Genomic DNA, 22,257 nt, shown 5'->3' on the forward strand with positions numbered 1-22,257 from the left:
GGTTGAAGTTGATGTGCAATACTTCCCTGAATACTATCCACAGCTAAACTGCACTTTAAAAGACAAACTTACAAGTAAATCTATGTGCATTATCTCTCGGTGAAACCACTACCAGTAGTTGCACATTGAAAGAAAGTATGCAATAAGCACTTGGTTTGAACATTTAATATTAAAAGAAATGAAGAAAACAGACCAGCAGGTGTCAGCGCATTATGCAGTTTATTGCTTACTGATATGCAGGTAAGGTTTCAACACGCAGCAGGCATGCCAATGAGATAAACCTGACCCAACAACAGAGTACATAAGAGTCCACAGGCTTCATGCTGCGTCTGAGAATCCTCAAAAACCATACGGTGCCCCTCTTATCGACTGTATGATAAGGTATGCATGTTGACATTCCCAGCATTTTTCACTATTTTTGTCCTTTCCTTTAATAGTCAAATGAGAGTAACCATTTCACAATTATGATACATATCAGAATATCATGATGATATCCATACCAAATTTTGTGCCATGTTAGCATAATAAAGGGGGGGAAGCAAATGACTACACCCTGCTGTATTCTTTTTCATCATTTTCAAAACAGAAGTTTACTTCTTTCATATATTTCTTTCATAAAGTTCTATTCCAGCAAAAATGCATCAAGAATCAAGTTGCAAAAAGTTCGAAATTTGCTACACAGTTCACGTACAAATTAAGTATTATGCATGTGAATGATGAATGGACCTTGGCAAAAATATAAACAGTTGATGGGCATTAAAAAAACCCAATATATTATTGCAGTGATCTCTTATAATTCACACGGCTAAATTTGATTTATATCACAGGGTGGTCGACAACTTGAAATTTGAGCATGTTCCAAGCTCTGAATATGAGAAAATTGCACAGAAACTGTAAGTGCGCTTAGCACACAACATTTTGCAATTTAAATATTTCTTGTTGTGCTGCTTATATTCAATGTTTTGTCTCATGTTTTGGGCACAAATTTTGCAGTAGATTGATGTTTTTCTCACATTTTTCACATGTCTTTCACATGTTGATTACATATTATTCTGAGCATGTTGCCAATATTCAAGGATGTTGTATAGCATGTTGCCGGCCTTTGAGGATGTTGCACAAGAATTTGAGCATGTTGCAGCCACATGCTCAAATCCCTCATGGATGGCACTCTAGGCCAGCGGTGAATGTGCCTGCATGGGTTCATGCTCTGGTCACTGTTTAGGCATGTGCAGTTTACTTGTAGCCAATGGAGTTTTTTTTTAGGTGATCCGAGTATCCTCTCGGATCACCTTCTGTATCTGTACTGATTCTTTCTTTTTTTTCTTTATTTCTCCCCAAAAGTTGTGTAGAGGTTAGCTCAGAAAGTGCATAGTCTATGAATGTCAAACTTATACCATATATGTATCGTGTCGAAAAGACGACAATCGAACTAAAATCAAAGTGATCAGTCGACCGTGACGTCACTATGACGTCATTATATGAAAACACATTCTCAATCATATCCCATTAATGGAATGGAATTTTTCAATGAAATTTACGTCACATATATTTCAAGTCAAGCGCATTCTAGTCATATTCTCAAAATTCATCTATACTTTAAAACGTGCGCGTACGCGCGCGTTGAAATATTTGTATGCTCAAATCGAGCTCAAAATTTTTTTGCACACGTTTCAGACCATTTGGAGCATTTTTTGAAAAATTGAAAAAATCGGACGGACGCGTACGCGCGCGCGCATATACGCACGCACAGTTCATATGCAATAGAAATTTCCCGTTTTTTCACACAGATCGGATGTCTAAAGTGTCAAGGAATATTTCTACCAAGTTTCAAATCGATCTGACTCACTATGACGTCATACGGGCCCGTCAAAGTTGGAATTCCGCGCGCGCGTCAATGGCGATATACAGTGCAACAATGCCAAAATACCGCCAATTTTAAATCCGATTTTACTCGTCAGGATGGACGGTGACCCCCCACTTTTTTTACATATTCTGAAAGCTAATGACTTGTACATGTCATTTCATGGGTTTGCGATGCTGGAGAAATGACTAAAAGATATCAGATTTCTAAATAAAATAAAAAAAGTAAATTTTCAAAATAACGTCATCAAATTTCAAGTTCACTCGAGCGTATCTAACTTATCCTTTCCCAATTTTCATCCAGATTTCAGTATGTTGTAGCTTATTAAATTCTCTTTCACTCATGTAATAACATAATTTTGATTGGATGACGGCATCACCTCGGAAAAATGGATTTAAAGTAATCTTGTCAAATTTGACCAGTTTACGTGTTATCTCTATGGGAGTGCAGTTTTTCTGGAAATGAAAATTGACATGACTATGTTTATCGAGTACTACCTCACTTATGCTTCGGTGAATTTCTCCCAGATTTTAATATGTTGTAGCTGAGATTTTGGGCTATCGGAAATGTGCCCTTCGTTTTTTCATACGGAGTCGGGATCACGTCCAAAAACTTGGCTGAAATTAAAGCTTATCTTCGATGTATTTTCATATTCGTTTCTTTTTGCAGCTTTCTTTGCAATATCTCAAGAAAAACAAGCCTTATCAGCCCAATATTTTGCGCATATTTAGTTCATGTCACGTACATTATTTCATAAAATAACAACTACTTGATCGGACACCATCTTGGGTATGTAAATTAGGGTCAAAGGTCATAAATGTTTTATCCTGTATCTTGGTAAATAAATGTCTTATCTTTCCCATATTTTGCACACGTAAAGAACATGTTACAAGGATCATTTCACAAAATAACTACTTTTTGCTCAGATGCCATCTTGTCTGTGCAAAGTGGGGTCAAAGGTCAAATGTATTTCTTTCTTTATCTTCGTTATGACGTGTTATCTCTATGGGAGGGAATTTTTCTAGATGTGAAAATTGACATGATTATCTTTATCGAGCACTAACTCACTTATGCTTAGGTGAATTTCTCCCAGATTTTAATATGTTGTAGCTGAGACTTTGCGCTATCATATGCATGCCTTTTAATTTTCATACGGTGTCGGGATCACATGAAAAACGTGGTTGAAATTAAAGTTTATCTTCGATGTATTGAGATATTTCTTTCTTTCTACAACTTTCTTTGCAATAACTCAAGAAAAACATACCCTATCACCCTAATATTTTGCACATGTTTAGTTCATGTCACGTACATTATTTCATAAAATAACAACTACTTGATCGGACACCATCTTGGGTATGTAAAGTAGGGTCAAAGGTCATAAATGTTTCATCCTGTATCTTGGTGAATACATGTTCTATCTTTCCCATATTTTGCACACGCAAAGACCATGTTACAAGAATCATTTTATAGATTAATCACTTTTTGCTCAGACGCCATCTTGGGTGTGCAAAGTGAGGTCAAAGGTAAAATATACTTCATTCTGTATTTCTGTTAGTGTATACGGAATTCGGTACCAAAGATGGCAGGTCTGACTCCCTTTTCTAAATGAGAATCCAAACATCACACGGCCAATGTCTCTAAACACAGATGAAACCTGTATAGTCATGCCTATTGTGATCAGGACTCGAATCATTGATTAAAAAAAAATCGGATCGCCTTAATTTGTCAGTAATGACAAATTACAATCTCTAGTTCCTATTGTTGTTGTAGATGGTGGTGGGTGGCAGTGGTGGTAGGGTTGTTGTTGTTGTTGTTGGTGGTGGTGGTGGTGGTGTGGTGTTTTGTTTTTTTTTTTGCTATTGTTATGTTTTTTGTTTTTTGTTTGTTTGTTTGTTTGTTTGTTTGTTTTTGGGGGGGCTGCATGTATGTTTAAACTGGGGTAATTGAAATTGAGTCTTGCATCATGATAAAAAAAAAACAATCACTTGTGTGTATGAATGGGCATATTTTGGGGTTCTCCCCCACCCCATTTGTTCTCTGCCTGTGATTCTAAATTGAATTATAATGGCAGAAATATGGCATAGTATCACTTTTACTCTCTTTTGAAGTCATTATCATTACGCAAAAAAAAAATAATTATGATTGAAAAGAGCATTACATGGACAAAACATACAATGTAAATGTATGTCATATACCTGTAAGTGCTTAAGTATCTATGATCCATATCAAAGAAAATGTGGCACTTGTTTTTAACAACATCCCAGGTAAATTGTTCCTTACATGACATCCTAAAAGTCAAATATGCTATCTTATGAGTTCACTAGGAGTCAACCACATTGTAAGCCACATGATAAGAGGGCAAATGAGTCTGTCAGAAAAGGTTGAATTCCTTGAACTTTGCCATACAAACATGTGGTACAATGACCTGAATGTGTGTGGACTTTGTGATTTACCTTGCTTCCTTTGTGTCCACTTAGGTGTGGTGCAGTAGAAGAGAAATCTTCTCCATTTGTTGTTATAAAGTTCTCAATTATAGACAGGTGTATTGGTGTAATTCCACTATCTTTACTTCTTTTGATGGACTAAGGCTCAGTAAGATTCAAGTTTTCAGGATCACTGAGAATTGTGTATTAAACATGCAGCCAACTTTGGTAGTCATGCACTGTGCTTGTTTTACAGTGTATTGCAATCTATGGATGTTATTCTGAAGCTCCTATCAACATTGTGACAAGTTATCCGCTGAACTGCTTTACAGCACATGGGCAACTGAAATCTTTGCAACCGAGCTACAAGAAGTACATTGACTGTGATCCACTTTTGGCACATGGTAAAAGCCCAACCAAAACTTATACCAGCTTTCTGTTTGTCAGAAAAGTCCTTGTGACATTAAAATGTGCACATTATTTCAATAAAGCTTTCACATTGATGTACACTGTATCTAATTCAGAGCCTCACAATTGACACTAGAGATCCTCCACACTGTACTTTCAGCTGAGACCAAGGCCACTATGCACTGATTCTAATTACTAACATGCTTCTTTCACTGTGCAAGCATAGAAACCAGCTGCACTTCAAAGCAGGATACTATGCATACTAAAAAAAGATGACCATGAATAAAAGTACACATGTGCACATTCTCAAAAAATAGATTGCTAGAGAAAAGAAAACAGAATGAGATACAATGCATGATGGTATGGATTTCAAAGTTCTGGTGTACATGACTGCATAAATATTAACCCTATATTTTCGTTTGCCACTCCCACACCCTTTACTCGATTTCAACCAAATTTGGTGACTTTTCCTAGAATCTTATTGCAAACATTTTGATATATAATTTAGCTATGTCCGATATTGCTGGTTGCCATGGCAACCATAAACTGACAACCATGTTCGTCAAATTTTGCATGATTTTCTGTTCCAATTTCAGTTAACAGTATAATAATGGATGAAATGGGGGTTTTCTTGGCTGTAATTTGCTGAAGGACCAAAATGTGAAGTAATAATGGTTGTGAATTACCCTGAAATGCTCTCCTTATTATTTCCTTTATTTTTATATGACATACATGTAGGCATCAAACAATAGATATAATAGAAATAATCGAAAATACAGCATTTTTCAAAGACTACCCTTTTATTTTGGGTTATTTTCACACAAGCTTTGCCTGCAATATCTTTTGTTTATCATATTATCAATCTGCAAACTCAAAATTTCAACATTTTGGAAATATGAAATGTGATACCAATATAATGTACCCATTCCAAGCAATACATCATAGGTTTCATATATTTCTTCATATTGTAGTAAATAGCGCCTCCACATGTTGACCTTGAGAAATTTCAACCATTACAAATAGTGAAGGTTAACTTGTTTTTCCTTTATGGTAAATATGACAATGATTGATATAAAATAGAAATATATATACTGGGGATAAAGAAATAAAAAGAAAAAAAAACATGATTTCAGCATATATTTACTATGTATTTCTTTATATTTTGGTAAATAGCACCCTCAGTGGATGACCTTGAGAAATTTCAAATGTCGGTTCATGTAGAGTATGAGTTGCTCTACCCATGTACCAAATATGACGGTCATGTATCATATAATAAAGAAGTTAAATAGGGGGGGCACAATGTGCCTCCCCCCCCCCCCCCCCTTGGGCCTGGAAGGGGTCAAAATAGCTTGGGCTTTATAGGGTTAAAGGACAAGTCCACCTTCATATACGTGTACATATGGATTGAGTGAATGCAGCAATACTAGTAGAACACATCAGTGAAAGTTTGGGGAAAATCGGACAATCCGCTCAAAAGTTATGAATTTTTAAAGTATCTGCGTAGTCACTGCTGGATGAGAAGACTACTACAGTGTATGATGTCATATGCGTACAACGATATAAAGAAGATATAAAGAGAATTTCACAAAACTTCACTTTTTGAACAAAGTGCACATTTCTTCGACTTGTTACTGACATACATTAAGGGTAATATTATTCCCCCTGCCTTCTGAAAGAGAGAAGTCAAGTGTTCATTTGTTATGCGAGAAAAGTGAAAATATGTTGAATTTTCTTTATTCTTTCTTTATATCCTTGTACACATGTGACATCACAAGCAATAGTAGTCTTTTCATCCAGTCTTGACTGAGCAGAAACTTCAAATATTCATAACTTTTGAACGATTTGTCTGATTTTCCTCAAACTCTCACTGATGTGTTCTACTAATATTGCTGCATTCACTCAACCCACATGTCTATGAAGGTGAACTTGTAAGGATGAAATTATGCTGCATCAGATTGACTACCACAGTACCAGTGCCACAGCAAAGGATGTTCATTTCATACATTCTTGCAATTCATACTAACGTATACAACTCTGTTAGAAGTTAATTTTTCAAATCTGCAGAAAAAAAAATGAATTAAAGTACATTATATTAATTCAAAGCCATACAAAGGGGAAAAATGTCAGTGAATATTTTTTTTTCCCCTGTTTTTGCTCTCATACTGTCACTACTGTCACTACAACAAATGCAGAACTTGAACAAGCAGCTTTGGGGTAGACTTTGTAATACCGTATACGCCGAATATTTTGCGAGGTTTTTATTTTTGCGAATTTCGCGAGTCGGGTGCTATTCGCGAAATTAAAAACACGCAAAAATATCAACTCTAATCCCGATGTGAATGTGACGTACGCATGTACATTTTTCCGTTTAGTACAGGACTCCACGATCGCCAATTTAACCACTCCCGAAATAGTCGGGAATTCCCGATTCGCGAAAATTTAGACTCATGAAATACAGTGTATATGGCATATACAGTAACTGATATTTCATTATGGATTCAATTCAATCATTTTAATTCAGAGTTGGATTATTTTGCCTTTCATATTTTAATCAATATCAAGTACAGAAAAATAGTAATTCTTCAGCACATAGTGTTGAATACTGGTCTTCTCAAGTTTTTGCAGCTTCACACAATGATTATTAAACTGTTGAACTTCACCACAGTCATCTAATACTACCAAAAGTATACTACTTAAAGGCAGCCGATCGCCATCCCTAATGGTACGTAAACTCCGAACGACCGAAGTTTGTGTAATGCTATCACTGAGACAAATTTTAGTGTATGTGTGTGCGTGTGTGTGTACGCATCATACACAAACATTGTCACCGCGAGCTGCGGTGATTGGAGGAGAGAGACCAGAAGACGCTGCGGCGTGTGTGTGTGTGTGTGTGTGTGTGTGTACGTGTGTGTGTACGCATCATACACAAATATTGTCACCGCGAGTTGCGGTGATTGGAGGAGAGAGGCCAGAAGACGCGTGGCTCTTTTGGCCTCTCTTCATGCGCATGCGCACTGAGAGTGTGCGTCCATTCGGAAGCTCTCGGGGCTCGCTGGGACAGCCATTTTGGGTTAGGAGATGAGCACAGGGAGCTCTCTTGTAGCCTACCGTATTTTCGCTGACCCATTGAGCCAGCGCTATTCTCATTCGGGGGTCACTACATTTGATACAGAATGGGGGAGGCAGCGTGTTGCGTTCGTCTCCGTGCCGCACAAACCACTCGCCACGACTGAGTGTCTTTAACTTTCCTAATAAATTTTCACACTATATATCATTTGTGTTAACATGATTGTATGATATTTACAGAGAAACATGTCTGTAGGAATTTCTGGGCATACTGACATTGTTCTCTTTTCCATGAATAACTGCCCTCAAATATTGTCCACATCAACAACGTACAATATTGATTTCATCGTGCTCTAATTTGAATGATGCAACTCTTATGTACATATGGGGTTCACTCATTTCTAGCATCTCTTCTTTTTTTCAAACCAGTATTTCTTATCTGTTGTTAATATTAGTGCATGCTCGTATATCCATCCATAACCTAACATAACAAAAATTTGCAATACCTACTGCATCCATCTCTAAGTAACACTAATATGTGACTGACAAACCCTATTATAGAAAATTATCCCAGAAGACTATTATTCGATATGTCTAGATGTCATCTTTTTTATATAAATATGTTAAGTTTTCATGCCAGATTTACTGCTGACAATTAAATCACCCAACTACTGATTGTTTCTTGGCCATATGTTCACAATATGGGCCGACAAATCCCTTTCTTTTGTTGATGCGTGTGCAACTTGAATGCCTCTCAGGAAAGAGCTTTTTAGCATGGTATTCACACAATGATGTGCAGTACCCCCTACATGTGCCTGGTTTTCTATACAACTACAAGCGAAGAATATCTGACTGATTCAACACGTTGCACTCTTGTTTTCAAGAGCATTTGTCCAAACTCTACATATTACACAAATGAAAATTGTCTATAATTACTTACAACATGACAAAACAGCCAAGAAAGTATTTCAGAGCAATCAGGTTAGCATGTTTATACATGCACACACAAAAAAAAAAAACACAAACAAACACACAAACACACACACACACACACACCCACACACACAAATATGATATGAGCATAAACACATTTATACATGCACATGTGCATATACATAATATTGTATGTTTATATTGATTCCTTTGGCCCCTTGAATGTTTATTTTTTGGAACGTGACATTCTGGGCAGAACTTGCACACTGCCTTCAAGACAGTATAAATATAACAAATGTGCTTATATCCACTATCTGTTCCACATTAATGCTGCATGCAATCGTGCAGAGGAGCAATTAAGTTTTGTATGCAAGATTGGATAAACAAGAGTTTGTGGGTATGTTTACCCAATGATATTGTCGCTGTGCCTCACTGGGTAATAAATGCAGCGTGATCAATACAAGGAATATAAGAGTGTAATATACGTCTACTGTGGGGCACCCTTGAAAGAAGTAGTCAGTGCAATCAATACACCAATTTCATCTGTGTCTCTCCTGCCCATGAGATGCAAATACCACAGAATGAGGTGACCTACACCAACCAATCCCTAGGTCGCATGTATGAGAGCATCATGTACAAATGGTTTTCTGCATTATTACACTCCACCATTTATAGTTTTTCCTCCATGATAGTCAAAGCATGATTAGTCTGCATGTTAGAACAGCAAGGTTATAAGGATTGAAGTGAGAGATGAAAGGAATTGAAAGACTAAGAGAAAGATAGAAGGAATATTGAGATAGAGGAACATATTGAAAGTTTAAAGGTGCATGGTCCCGGTGTTTTAGTCAAATGCGTACGTGGGCGCACAGCGCAAGTTTCCTGTAGAGACCTATGCTATCGACTCCTCTTTGGCGCTTACGCTATGGCCCACTTTCCTGAGTCCGAAGAAGTCGGATTCACTGTAGTCAGTGGTCAGATCACAGTTCGGTTCATGATTCAGCTGAGGGAGAAGACAGCTTAAGCAAACTTCTTTTGTGATGTCATAATAACAAGCACATCATTATATGCATGCACCCTGGCATTACTACAGACTGCGTGATGCGCAGAGAAGACAACGAAGGCAACGTTACTTAGCAACACCTACAATTGTACGCACTTTACTCTTGATGACAGCTCAACTTCGGTAATCTTCGCATTAATGCTAACATAAACGGTGATCGGCAGTATCATCAACAGCGCCCTCTACACTACCAGGACTATGCACCTTTAATTGGCAGATGTGAAAGTATTTCAACAGAATATCTATGGAAGAACTGAATACAATATTCTGGTATTTGACTTGCACCAAATGTGATTCCCCAAATTAAGTCTGCAAGAGGATGATGTTGCTGGACCATATTACATTAGAGTAGAAATAAACATGTCGCTGCTTGAAACTTTCTACATAATGTAATAGGTCTGATTTCATTTTCATTCTTAAAGGGGGCGAGAAATAAAATCACTTATGCATAAAATATAAACAGTATCTAGAGAGACACATTTCTGGTTTTATAATCTTTGTCCACAAAACATATCAGACTAATTCAATCTGGACTGTACAACCAACAAAAGAAAAAAACTGAAATGGAAAATTGCTCTCCACATTAAAAGAATGCAGTTTTTTTATACCTTCAGACTTAAAATGGCAGAAATAATTTGATTTCAGCAATATCCATTGATGTACAAATGTTATAAGGTTCATCTTGAATTGTATTTCATACGTTTTCAGTCACCTCTACCTCTCTCTCTCTCCCTCTCTCTCCCTCTTTCTCTCCTATTATTGTATTTATTATGTGTTGGCATGGATGACAAAGAATCTATGAAAAAGAACAACCACTGCACTGCATACACATTGTAGTGCTCAGAAATGGAAGAAATGCACTGTACCAAGTGATATATCACTTCCTCTCTGTATTTCTACTTTTGTCATTTTCTATTCATGTATCTTTTCTCTCCCTCCCTCCTCTCTCTCCCTCTGTCTATGTGTCTCACCATCTCTTTTGAAGACTTGTGGGTGTTAATGGTTCAACTTGGGTTATCATGCTGAACAGAAAAGTGCTCTTCAGTTTGGAATATTTGCTGAAGCTTGAAGCCAACAGCTTTATAGCCATGAAATGCTAAAAATTGCTGTTTTATGATGTAGGTCATCAGGGCTTTTGTGCAAACATTGCATTACTTCTTCTCTTTTCACTTTGTAAGTGATGTGGAAGCCTTCAACTTGGTGAATATAGTCGATACTCGATTAGATTTCAATGGAAATGCATCATATTGTGCATCTGTGCATGTCAGTCTGTGTAATCTAATCGCTTTTTTTCTCCTTTCCTGCCCTAGAAAGAGTACTATACCCAAGACTAAAATATACATCATCCACATCTCTTGTTAACAAATTACATTGCATGAATATGGAAACATTTACATGTAAAGTTAGAGCTGGATACCACATGTCAGAATATATCAAAAGCAAGTAGATTTTTATCTTTCACAAAATTGGCATGACCAAAAAAAAAAAAAAAAATAAAAAAATTTCAGTAATTGCATAAAAAGAACAGGCTGATGGACAAATACCCACACTCTAAAACATTATGCCTTCAGCACTCTAGGTATACTGACACATCAAAAATATGTATATGAATATTCAAGTGTAACTGAGTCACAAAAGTGGGTTAATGAGATATGAAACTTGCAACTTTCCATGGCAACTGATCTCATAATCACACTTTTTTTGAACTGGATTGAAAGTAACACAGATAACCCAAATTCTGTGCTAATGCATTGATGACACATTCAAGGGTAAATTGAATCTTGCAACTTCCGGCATCACGATACTTACAGCTTATATGGTGAAAAACATTTCACAAAACAGTGTAGATATCTAGTATGAGTTACAAACAGCCATGCCCACAGCATACAAACAACAAGGAAAATAATTTAGTTGTTTTTGCTCTTTATATACATCAACAATACAAACAATGAATAATGTCAACATTCCTAATGACAGACCATATATTACCATTCTTTAATTTGTTTGGATCACTGATGAAATAGGGCATGAATCAATTCAAGAGCTGTAGGATAAAAGGCTTTAATCACAACACATAACCATTAGAGTCATTTTTGAGAGTGTAATGCATTGCCTGTGTGCATATATGCTAAGCTGTACGAGCTACAATACCTAATGTCTACAATGCACACTTTCAGTATCAAATACTAGTATCTATCTTGTGTAAGTCAATAAACATTACACAATAAATCTGGGGGGTGTTTCATCAACGTTTGTCAGCACTGACAACTTGAATCACCATAGTAACAGTCAGTGACCAGAGCATCTCAGCCAATCAAAACTAAGGATTTCGCTGAAATTGTCGGCGCTGACAAACATTGATGAAACACCCCCAAGAATTCTATTTTGAGAGACAAACAAAATCAGCTACTAATTTCAATGAGAATGGCAAGTCTATTTTACTATGTTTTATTTATAAGCAAAACACAAATTAAACCAATGTTTTTCCACAGACTACAAAAATACATTGGATTCTTCTGTTTACCATCAATCATTTTGTATATTACTGACAGTATCTTCGTGAAAAATAACAATCATTATGTGCACACATAATGTATTTGATACAAGTGTTGTACGTCACATGAATAATACATAGCAAACCAATCCAAATTCACATCCCAAATGTAATTATAGTAATGTGGGATGTAACCACATAACTCCTGCAATGCAAGAGTAATTCATATGGATCCACCATGTTCCCTCTTGTCACAATTTTTATTTGTGATTATAAATACATGCCAACATACAAGAGGAGATTTCAGACTTAGAAAGGAGAACTCATATAAACATGTTTCAGAAATATGTGCCATGGTTAATCAACTGATTTTAATGTGGCTATATTAAAGCAAGTTTGATTTACACTTCATCCAAATGTGATTCTTTCATTTTCATTTCACTTTTATTGACAATTCAATCTTTGCCCGGAGTTGTTTTCAAATCGAGTTTCGCCAAATTCCCAATGCAAGTCCACTTGCAGTCTGAATAGTTTAACTTCTGCAAACCAATTGAATACTCAGGATATACCTTATAATATATTAGTACAAGTATATAATGTGTTTCTCAAAATGGGACTTGGAAAGACAATTTTGCAAGTGGTTGTATTTGTGCTTCAAGAACCACAAGAAAGGATTGAAAGTTAGTACTAGAAGAGTTACAAATAAACTTTCCCTTGAATTGACTGGTATTTGTTTAATGTTTTATCTAACCCATCAAGCACTAGAAATCCCATTTCTGAAGTGAAGTGCTAGATATAGGAACATAATGTCTTGATTGTAAATATTCCTCTTTCATATCAATAGTAGAATAAAAACTTCCCTTCTTTTTCATTTCTGTTTTGCTCATACACCACTGTTTATAGTAGTTGCTGAATCATCAAAAAGCCTTAAAATGGCTACAGTAAAAAATGATCCTTAAATTAGCAACATGTTTTTAAAGATTTTAACATCTTTTATCCAAACCTCAAAAAGTTTTTCATATCTTTTGAATTTATGCAAATATCAATTTAACCAATATTTTTCACATGTATGTAGTGAAATTCAGAGGTGCCAATATAGTGATTAACCAAGGATGATCCACATGATTTCTGAACCACGTTCCCCTAGGATTGATTGATTAAAGTCATGCCCTAGAAAATACATCCCTCAGTCAGTGAAAGCCATTTGAATAATTATAAGGAAACATAACAAGAAAAATAAAACATACATTACTCAGAAGCCATACCAGTAGTCATTTTAATATCACTATGTTTTGTAACTTCTCATCCTCAGAACTGTTTAGGTCACATGAATGTGACGTCTCACACACACTGTAGGCCTACTTGGTAACATGAGACATCACATAAATTATCTTCATTAGTCAACTCAGGTGTATACTGAGGGTCTTTGTACCCCTTTGTGCACTTTGTTCGCTGACTGGCATGTACACATTTTGTATATCATGCTGGAGTACTTTCTTCACTGATTGGCACAGATGTCTTGAAGCCAATTCCAATGAATGGCTAATGAATTACCTAATCCCCCTAATCCGTATTGTGTCACCATGGCCTACCTGTTGGACTCAGAGGCACACTGCTACACCTGAGTGGGCTTGTTAACTTCACAACTAGGTCAAAGTCTAGATGGATTACTGAGTGCTGATGAAAATCTTCAGCAAGTTAAGCTAAGTGCCTGGGGATATAAAGGTTACACAGTCATCTATTATAAAGGAAGTCAAGTATATCATTTGGAATCAAGAAAAAACATGTTTTTTTTTTCATCTGTTGTGTGTGCAAAATGCAAATGAGGAGACCTCTCTACTGCAAGAGCCAACTTAATATAGTTTCATCACCAGGTCAGTTACTCTTGGGCCCAATTGGATATCATATTCTGGTATACAAATGGTATCTTTCTTGGAATTATATTATTTTGCTTAAATTTTACCATTTCCTTGCAATGTCAAATTCCTTAAATTTTGGCTGGAGCAGTTTTTATATTTGTGTAAAGTTCTTTACAGTTCTTAAACAGAAAGGTGGCTAATTCAATAATTTCATTTCATTTCTTTAATAACCTCTGATTACGGAGTCATTCATATGTTTCATTTTGACTGCAGAGTTCTGAACATCAAGATAATGTTCCACAACCAGCACTGTATTTGATCACAGTGATTAACCTACACTGTATGATACTCTGTCACATTTTGTTTTTAGAATGTCTACAGGTTGTTGAATGTTCCACATGCATTCTGCTCTGAGACAATGTAATCTTAAAACTTGACCTTGACTGTTGATCTATGACCTTCTACAATCTACTATCACTCACCTTCATCACTTGCTCTGTCAGTTACGGTCTTTGCTCTAACCATATGTGACATAATTTGTTGCATATTTCATATTTTCTACACAACATAAAAATTAAACTATCAACTTCTACCTTTCACCTATATTCCATACTGATCCTAACAAGAAAGCCCTGTGTTCCCAATTTCACAAAATCTGAATTTGATACTTAGATATTTGTGACAAATAAAACACCTGAAATTCCCAAATATACTAAAGAAAATTGTGATTTCATTTCATCAAAATTCATGTCCAGATACATATTTGTTCATAAAATATCTCATCATCTGAAGTGTTCTGTTACACTTTGTATGTCATTTGAGATCATCCACATCATTCAATCACCTACAGAGTTACAATTTTAAATTGTGTTGTGTCTTATGCATTGAATTCTCAACTTGTACAAACTGAATTCTACTAAGAATATATTGAATGTATCAAGTACTAACATTCAGTCATTGTTGTCTATGGATTAATCTTGGAACTAGCATCATTTCATCCTACACTTAGTGATCTTGACTGGGTACAGTATTTCACTGATTGGATAACGGCAGTTCTGGGGGGCATTTCATGAAACATTTTGTCCGACAAAGTTGTCGGACAAAAATGCTCTTAACCAATCAGATGAAAGGATTTCAGTAGCTTGTAACAGTTTGTCAGAAAAATATCCGACCAAAACGCTGGTTTGTTTTGCTTTCAGAGTTCTAAGGTCATAGTCAGTGGAAGGATATTTGACAATGCAATATGCATTGTATGCCTTTTTATAATTGTTTCATGTTTGAAAACTAAATTTAGATAACATTTACATGAACGGCATTATCTTCTACGACATGATGAATGAGAAGAGACGTCAGATCATCTAGACACTACTTTCCCTGTTTTCCTTGAAAAAAGTAGTGGTATTAACCCATTGAAGACAAGTCCTGAGTATATTCAGGAAGGTGTCAAGGGAAATTGTGTTGCAGCAATATCACTATCAGCCCATTCTAAACGGGTTTATAGTTGCCAACTGACACATAGGATTTAACTGATAGACATAGGGCATTTAACTTTTTGTAGGATATCATCAGGGCATAATGTTACCAAGTTTGCTTGTTTTTGAACACCACAAAATCATAATATTGCACAATGTGGTTTGCATTTGTACATCAAGTGAATGTACTTTTTGCAGACCTTATTTCAACATTTATGATTTCACACTGTATGAGAGAGAAAGCGACACCTGAAAGAAGGCTCTTGTCTGGTTAAATAACATGCCTAGTCTAGTAGACACAGTAAAATATATTACAGTCAAGTATGTTTCACATCATTCATATACAACAGTTCAAGTTACAACAAACTGGAAATTGATTTCAGACTTTTCTGACCCCAAGAATCTAAACATAGGCCTATTACATAGACCTCTACACTCTAGTCGAGTTCTATAATCTGTACACAAACCACAAATAGAAATATATACAAGTGTAATTTTTCATAACTGATTCAAAATGATTCTTGAATCTCAGGTTTAGAATTGACAAACTGCATCAGATATACCGGTACTACGTAAGGAAAAACAAACACTTGTGTACTAAACACATAGACTGCAGTCATGAAACAGTTGACCCGCTCTTGTGAATCTATCTTTACTCATACCTTTGTACCGCTGCTTGTTGGGTTTCATTCCTGCTGCGGTTAGTCCGGACGGTTTGGCTTCACCAGGGCTTCGTGTAGTGCTGTTTATTCCCGCAAAATTCATAGCACTCTGCTGGGAATGAATGGGTTGCACGCTACCCTGTGCTATTGAACCAATGCCACTAGATGAGTATGAATCTTCCCGTAAATTCTGCGACGTAGCCATAGCAGGCTTGGTCGAGAAAAAAGGTAATGTATCTAGGTGGTACTGTCAGTTTGTGCACAGCTATGTACACCGTTTATCCGTGGAAATGTAGGCTACTCTGCGCTAGATTCTCTCCGAACCATGTATCGTGAAACCTGGCCGTGACCTCCGTACGCACACGGGTAGTTACCGACCTGTGATCGACAGTGTCTCCGAAAACAATTTACGTAGGTCTTGTAGAACGTGCCGACGACAAAATTCCTCAAAATTGTCCTTGCTGTCCGAATGCTTACTTCAGAATAATGATGTAATAGAGTCTGTGATACCCAAATTAACTCATAAATTACGACAAAAACATACGAGACCGACCAATACAAAGCTATGCACAGCACACAGCTTCCGTTCCCGTTCGTACGATTCCCAAACCCTACACAAACCGTACGCAGGAACTTTTTGCTGTTATTTCACGTCCAGGCTCGATTCATGCACGGGTGATCCCGATACTACACTAGCGAACGTTCGCTGTGCTTAGTGAATGTGTTCGCTCCTTGAACGACTCGACTTCTTCTTAGGTTTGCTACTGCGTTACGATTTTTATTTCTGTTTCGCACTAAACTTATTTTCTTAATTTCTTATACTGAAACGTTTATGCCATAATATCTATTAAATTCCGAACAGTTTTTTTCTCTACAGACTTGAGTAAAGTAATCACACATTAGTTTGATGGCACTTTGACCCCCCTATTTTCCTAGTAGACAGGTCTAGCTTTCAGTGACGTCACGTAATTTGACATCGATTGCCGTAATCCGGTAGTTTTGAATGTTGTGTCCTCATGGGGTTCATTTCGGGACACTGACCGCACCGAATAAGAGGGATCGAGAGCGATGGGGGACCGCGTAAGGTCCACTTTTGTCATCATGTCCAAAACAGGGAAAAGTCTAGGCCTGAAAGGGTGTGAGCACTGGACGCGTTTTAAGTGCTGGAGTAATATCGTACAGTACACGGGCTTCGAATGACCAATACAACTGCTTGGATAACACATAACACAATGATAATTAATTTGGTACTAACGGGAGCGTTGACATTGTGGGAAATGTGTTGTAAAATGCAAACTATAACCCTGAGCAACGCTAAAAAGTTTTTTATCAATTCTGTGTGAACTTGGAACGTTTAAAGACACTGCTAAACACTGTGGTTTCCAAATCTATGCAACGCGCCAACCTTTGCTGATTTAACTCTTTATAATGTTACTGGATGAAGAAGCAATAAGAGTATATAGCAATCAAGAACAATCAAACGTTTTGATAGATTGTTGTATTCGATTAATAGAAAGAATGCACCGGTATATGAACAAATGTAACCAGGATAATACTCAGTTTACTGAGTATGATATATCCGGACCCTCATAGATATTTCACTCTGTGAAAAAACAGCAACAAAAACACTGCTGTAAATAAACAAACAAAAGCGTATAAGCAAAACCAACATTAAGTGTATATTATATACATACATTATGTATATATATATATACATATATATATATATATATATATGTACATATATATATATATATATATATATATATGTACATATATATATATATATATATATATATCATACACATTATCAATGGATTGGTCCAAAGGGTGTGAAAAATGAGAATGCCATTTCTTCGAAAGCTTTGTGCTGTCCCTTTAAATATAACTTTTAATTAAACTTGTGAAAATTTTCGGTTGTACAAAATGAAAATTGTGATGTGTTTATCATGATTTGATACATGGTGATATGAGTGAATGTAGATAGCCATTACTTCACGGACTTATTTGCTTTTTAAATATTTGTTCATCCTTTTGTGTGATGTGAATGTTTACAGTGCATAAAAGTATTTCATTTCATTACCCGTAGGAATTTTTGTACTCGGCTGCATGCCTGGCTGCATGCCTACATACCTTAGCCTATATGCTACTTCGCCGCTTGATCTAAATGTCTGAACTGTGTCCTTCATGTTTATAGAAATTCTGGAAGAATCTGCCATCAAAGACCAATTTCGATCTTTCTTTTTCTTTGAGACAATAAAAAGATACATATTACTTGAAGTTGATGAGATTTATGTCTTCATTATTTTTTTTTCTTATGTGATGTGTCTCGCTTTAATTTGTTTACACTAATGCATTTTCATAAGAAAAAAGTGCTAAAAAGTTTCTTAGCGACGATGACAGATTTACACATAATCACATCAAGTTGGTCGGAATATCTTCCTCTTTTTTTACTTTTTGTTGTTCTTTTTGTCTTGGTTTTTCTTTTGTTCACATGAAAGCATTTTTACATGAATATTTGACAGAAAGCCTCAAACTTTCTTTCTTTACCATTGCTATGTTTGCTATTCGTTGGTCACACTTCCTGTAGCTTGATACTGTCGAGGCTTATCCCTGTGTTAAAATTCATAAGTCTTTGAATGACAGAGTCTGCTTGTGTGAATGTCTATCTAAAAGTGTGTAATTCAATGTTTGTAACTAAAGTAATATCTAATAAAAAGAACAGAGAAAGATTCGCTGGTATCGAAAAATTAAGGAATTTCTAAAATTGAAATTATGGAAATTCTATGATCATGCTAAAACAGTATACAGCTCACATGCATATATATATATATATATATATATATATATATATATTTATATTTGTATATATATATATATATATATATATATATATAATATATAATATATATCCCATACAATGTTATGATCTCTATTTTGTTCTTTGCTTCTTGATAGAATTTGGAAAGAAATGAGATGAAAGATGTAATGATAAACGCTTATAATGACATCATGAGTTTCTCATGCGAATCATACACATATCTTCGCCGTCTATCCTTTATTGACCTGAATTTAGCAAATATAATTCAATAAAAACAACAGCAAAATTTATAGGCACTCAGATCGTTCTAGATTTAATCATTTCCTGCAGCGGTCACTTTTTAAAACCAAAATAAACCTACATTATAATTTCTATGATGCATTTCTGAGGGCAGAGTTTCTGGGAGAAAGTGTAACAAGGTATAATCAGCAATAATCTTACAATTTGAGTCATTATTATCCGGTGTAAAGAGCTTTCAAAGCGGAATTAATGTAGATGGCGATTGTTCTGTCCTCCGGAACGTTAGGCGCGTGCGCAGTTGAGTGATCTCGTGTGTATCCTTGTGTAGATTCTTGTCTATCTTCTTGTGTTTGTGTTTGTATAATGTATGTCTATCCGTCCGTAATATTCATTAATATTGGTTAATTTGGTTCATATTATTAATGCATTTTTTCCTTTTCTTTCATTTTATTTATTTTTTTTTACTTGACAGTGACGATATCCATTATACATAGCACGTCATGGAAGCATTTTGCCTGATTTGCCCATCTAAGGTGTACAAAAAAGAAATCACCACATAGTTTGTGAAATTGGAGTAAATGCAGACAAGTTAAGACACAAACTCTGAGATTATTTTCCCAACTCTCCGGGAATTCTTGTTCCTGAAAAAGTTGAAATACTATAATGATAATGAATTATATAAGGCACCACGTGTGATATACGTATATGTCACTGATTTTTTGCTTTTCGGCTCTCTTCTTGCATATAGCTGAAGTTTCCCCAGAAGCAACATTGTCTTCATGACTTGCGGTTAATAATAACAATAACGGCAATAATAATAATGATAATAATAATAATAATGATAATCATTACGCACACACACACACACACACATAGGTATTTATATATATATATATATATATATATATATATATATATACATATACATATATATTATATGCACTGTATATATTTTCAACAAAATCTAAGAAATTTGAATTTGGGTTAAACCACTGGAGTTACGTTTACTCTAGAAATTGTATAGCTTCCCTCTAGGCACCCTCTGACTATTCATCGATTTCGCATAATGATGTCTGTTTCTTCAGCTGCTCGCTTTTGCTCACGATTTTCTTATCTGATTTGTTGTCTTGTGTTCAGACATTGTATCCGCTAAACGTAACTCCTCTCGAAGGGATAACTGCGTGTCCTTTAAGTAACAGTAAATTGTCGCTTGCGCAACACAAAGGAAACAATTATATCAGACCTTGCTTATACAGAAGCAGTTTGTCGATGTTCCGTATACGCGAAGTTGACTTTTATTTGGCTTATCTGTTTGTTTTTCTTTGTATTTGAAAAGTATATGATAGCCATTATTATTTTGAATTATGGTTTTCAAATAAGTTTAGTTTCCGCCGTTGCTTAAACGTTTGTCAAACGACAATTTTCTTTGTGCGATAAAGATTACATGCATACGCTTAATATCTTTCGTAAACTGATGACCCTTTTCCGAAATATAATGTCCTTTCTTTTTAAAAGGGAAATCTAGTCCAAAAACAAGTTAGTCTGCTTTAAAAAAAAAGAATAAAATCTTACAAATTCAATGGTAAAAATTTGACTGAAATCGGATGAAAAATAAGGAAGTTATGAAATTTTGAAATTTTGCTTATTTTTCTGCAAAAACAGTTCTTGTACAGTGGATATGAATATTGAATGAGTGAGATGACCAAGTCATAACCTTACAGTTTTCCATTGATCGAGTAGAAAGAATTACGAAAATTCAATGTTTCTGTCATCGAAGTCTAAAACATGATATTATTTCCAGTTGAATAACTTTAGAATAGTGATCAGTTAGATACATCAGGATTTGAGCCTCGGGCATATTTACGTTTGAATGAAAGACTGGAAATTTCAAAATTTTATGTACAAACTATATGGTAAGTTGTGAGGGTATGACATGCTCAATTTGCCATTTGCATATTCATATTGACCGTTCAAGAACTGTTTCTTGAAAAAATTCAATCAAATTTTTGCCGCTGAACTCGTAATATTTTACTCTTTCTTATCAGACTAAAGTATTAGGTCTCGATTTCCCCTTTAATCATTATACGCTTGTTTTTGCCATATTGTCATCTTGGTAGCAATGAAAGCGATGAACTTATTGTTAAAGAAGCTGACTGGGTGATGTAATATGTACTTTTGGACTGCTTATTGCACTCTTCTTTCTCACTTTTATTCCCGGTAGAGGGCATAGCCAGAATAGCCATTAACCTTAAGACATTCGGACAGGAGACCATGTACATCTCAAACTTTCAATTTGAAGAAATATAATTTTTCATGTTTAGAAAAAAAAAAAAAAAACCTTCTTTTTGCATTGCGGATTTCACAATTGCTAATTGATCTGACAAATGATTCCCCCTTAATTGGCGAAGGTAAATCCGTTATAGGTGGATGACATTAATTGGTCTTGTCAAGGAGATAATTGTTTTTATTGTGTATTATACTTTTGCTGTTAATTTCATTGGTCAATCTGATTGTTCTGCCAGTTGCCTATTATTCTGAGAATACTGTGATGTAATCTGTCAAGTCCTGCTGGAATTTTGCTGCAGACATTATCATCTTGACGTCATTAGATTAGCAGCTTTGAGTTTTATTGCATGTTTTGTATTGGAAAAACAAAAACAAAATACACTTAGCTGGTTAATTTATTAGGTTTGCACAATGTCAAAAATAAATAAATATTCGACAGAGACATTAACTGTAATCTTCGAAAATGTGTTTTTGAAATTGAAAAGTCAGTTCAAATTCAGGGAATTATTGGCTTTTGGTAATTCTGCCCCTGAAAAGAGAAAAAGAATGGTACATGACCGAAAAGGATTCATCTTAAAGATAAATTCTTATTCTAACTTATAAAACACTAATTGTAGAAATCAAGTAAGGGCAGCATCAAATCACAGAAATGCGTTTTCTAGGACTTCACTT

At 35.5% G+C, this 22,257-nt stretch overlaps 1 pseudogene; it reads right to left on the minus strand.

The window, feature by feature from the left end:
- The window catches only part of LOC139717033 (uncharacterized), a 350,657-nt pseudogene extending 333,818 nt beyond the window's left edge, over nt 1-16,839 (minus strand).
- Nucleotides 16,840-22,257: the final 5,418 nt, after the last annotated feature.

The sequence above is a fragment of the Diadema antillarum genome, unplaced genomic scaffold (genome assembly GCF_040938485.1).
Source record: "Diadema antillarum isolate AM-2024a unplaced genomic scaffold, OU_Dant_1.0 scf00000071, whole genome shotgun sequence".
NCBI lineage: Eukaryota > Metazoa > Echinodermata > Echinoidea > Diadematoida > Diadematidae > Diadema > Diadema antillarum.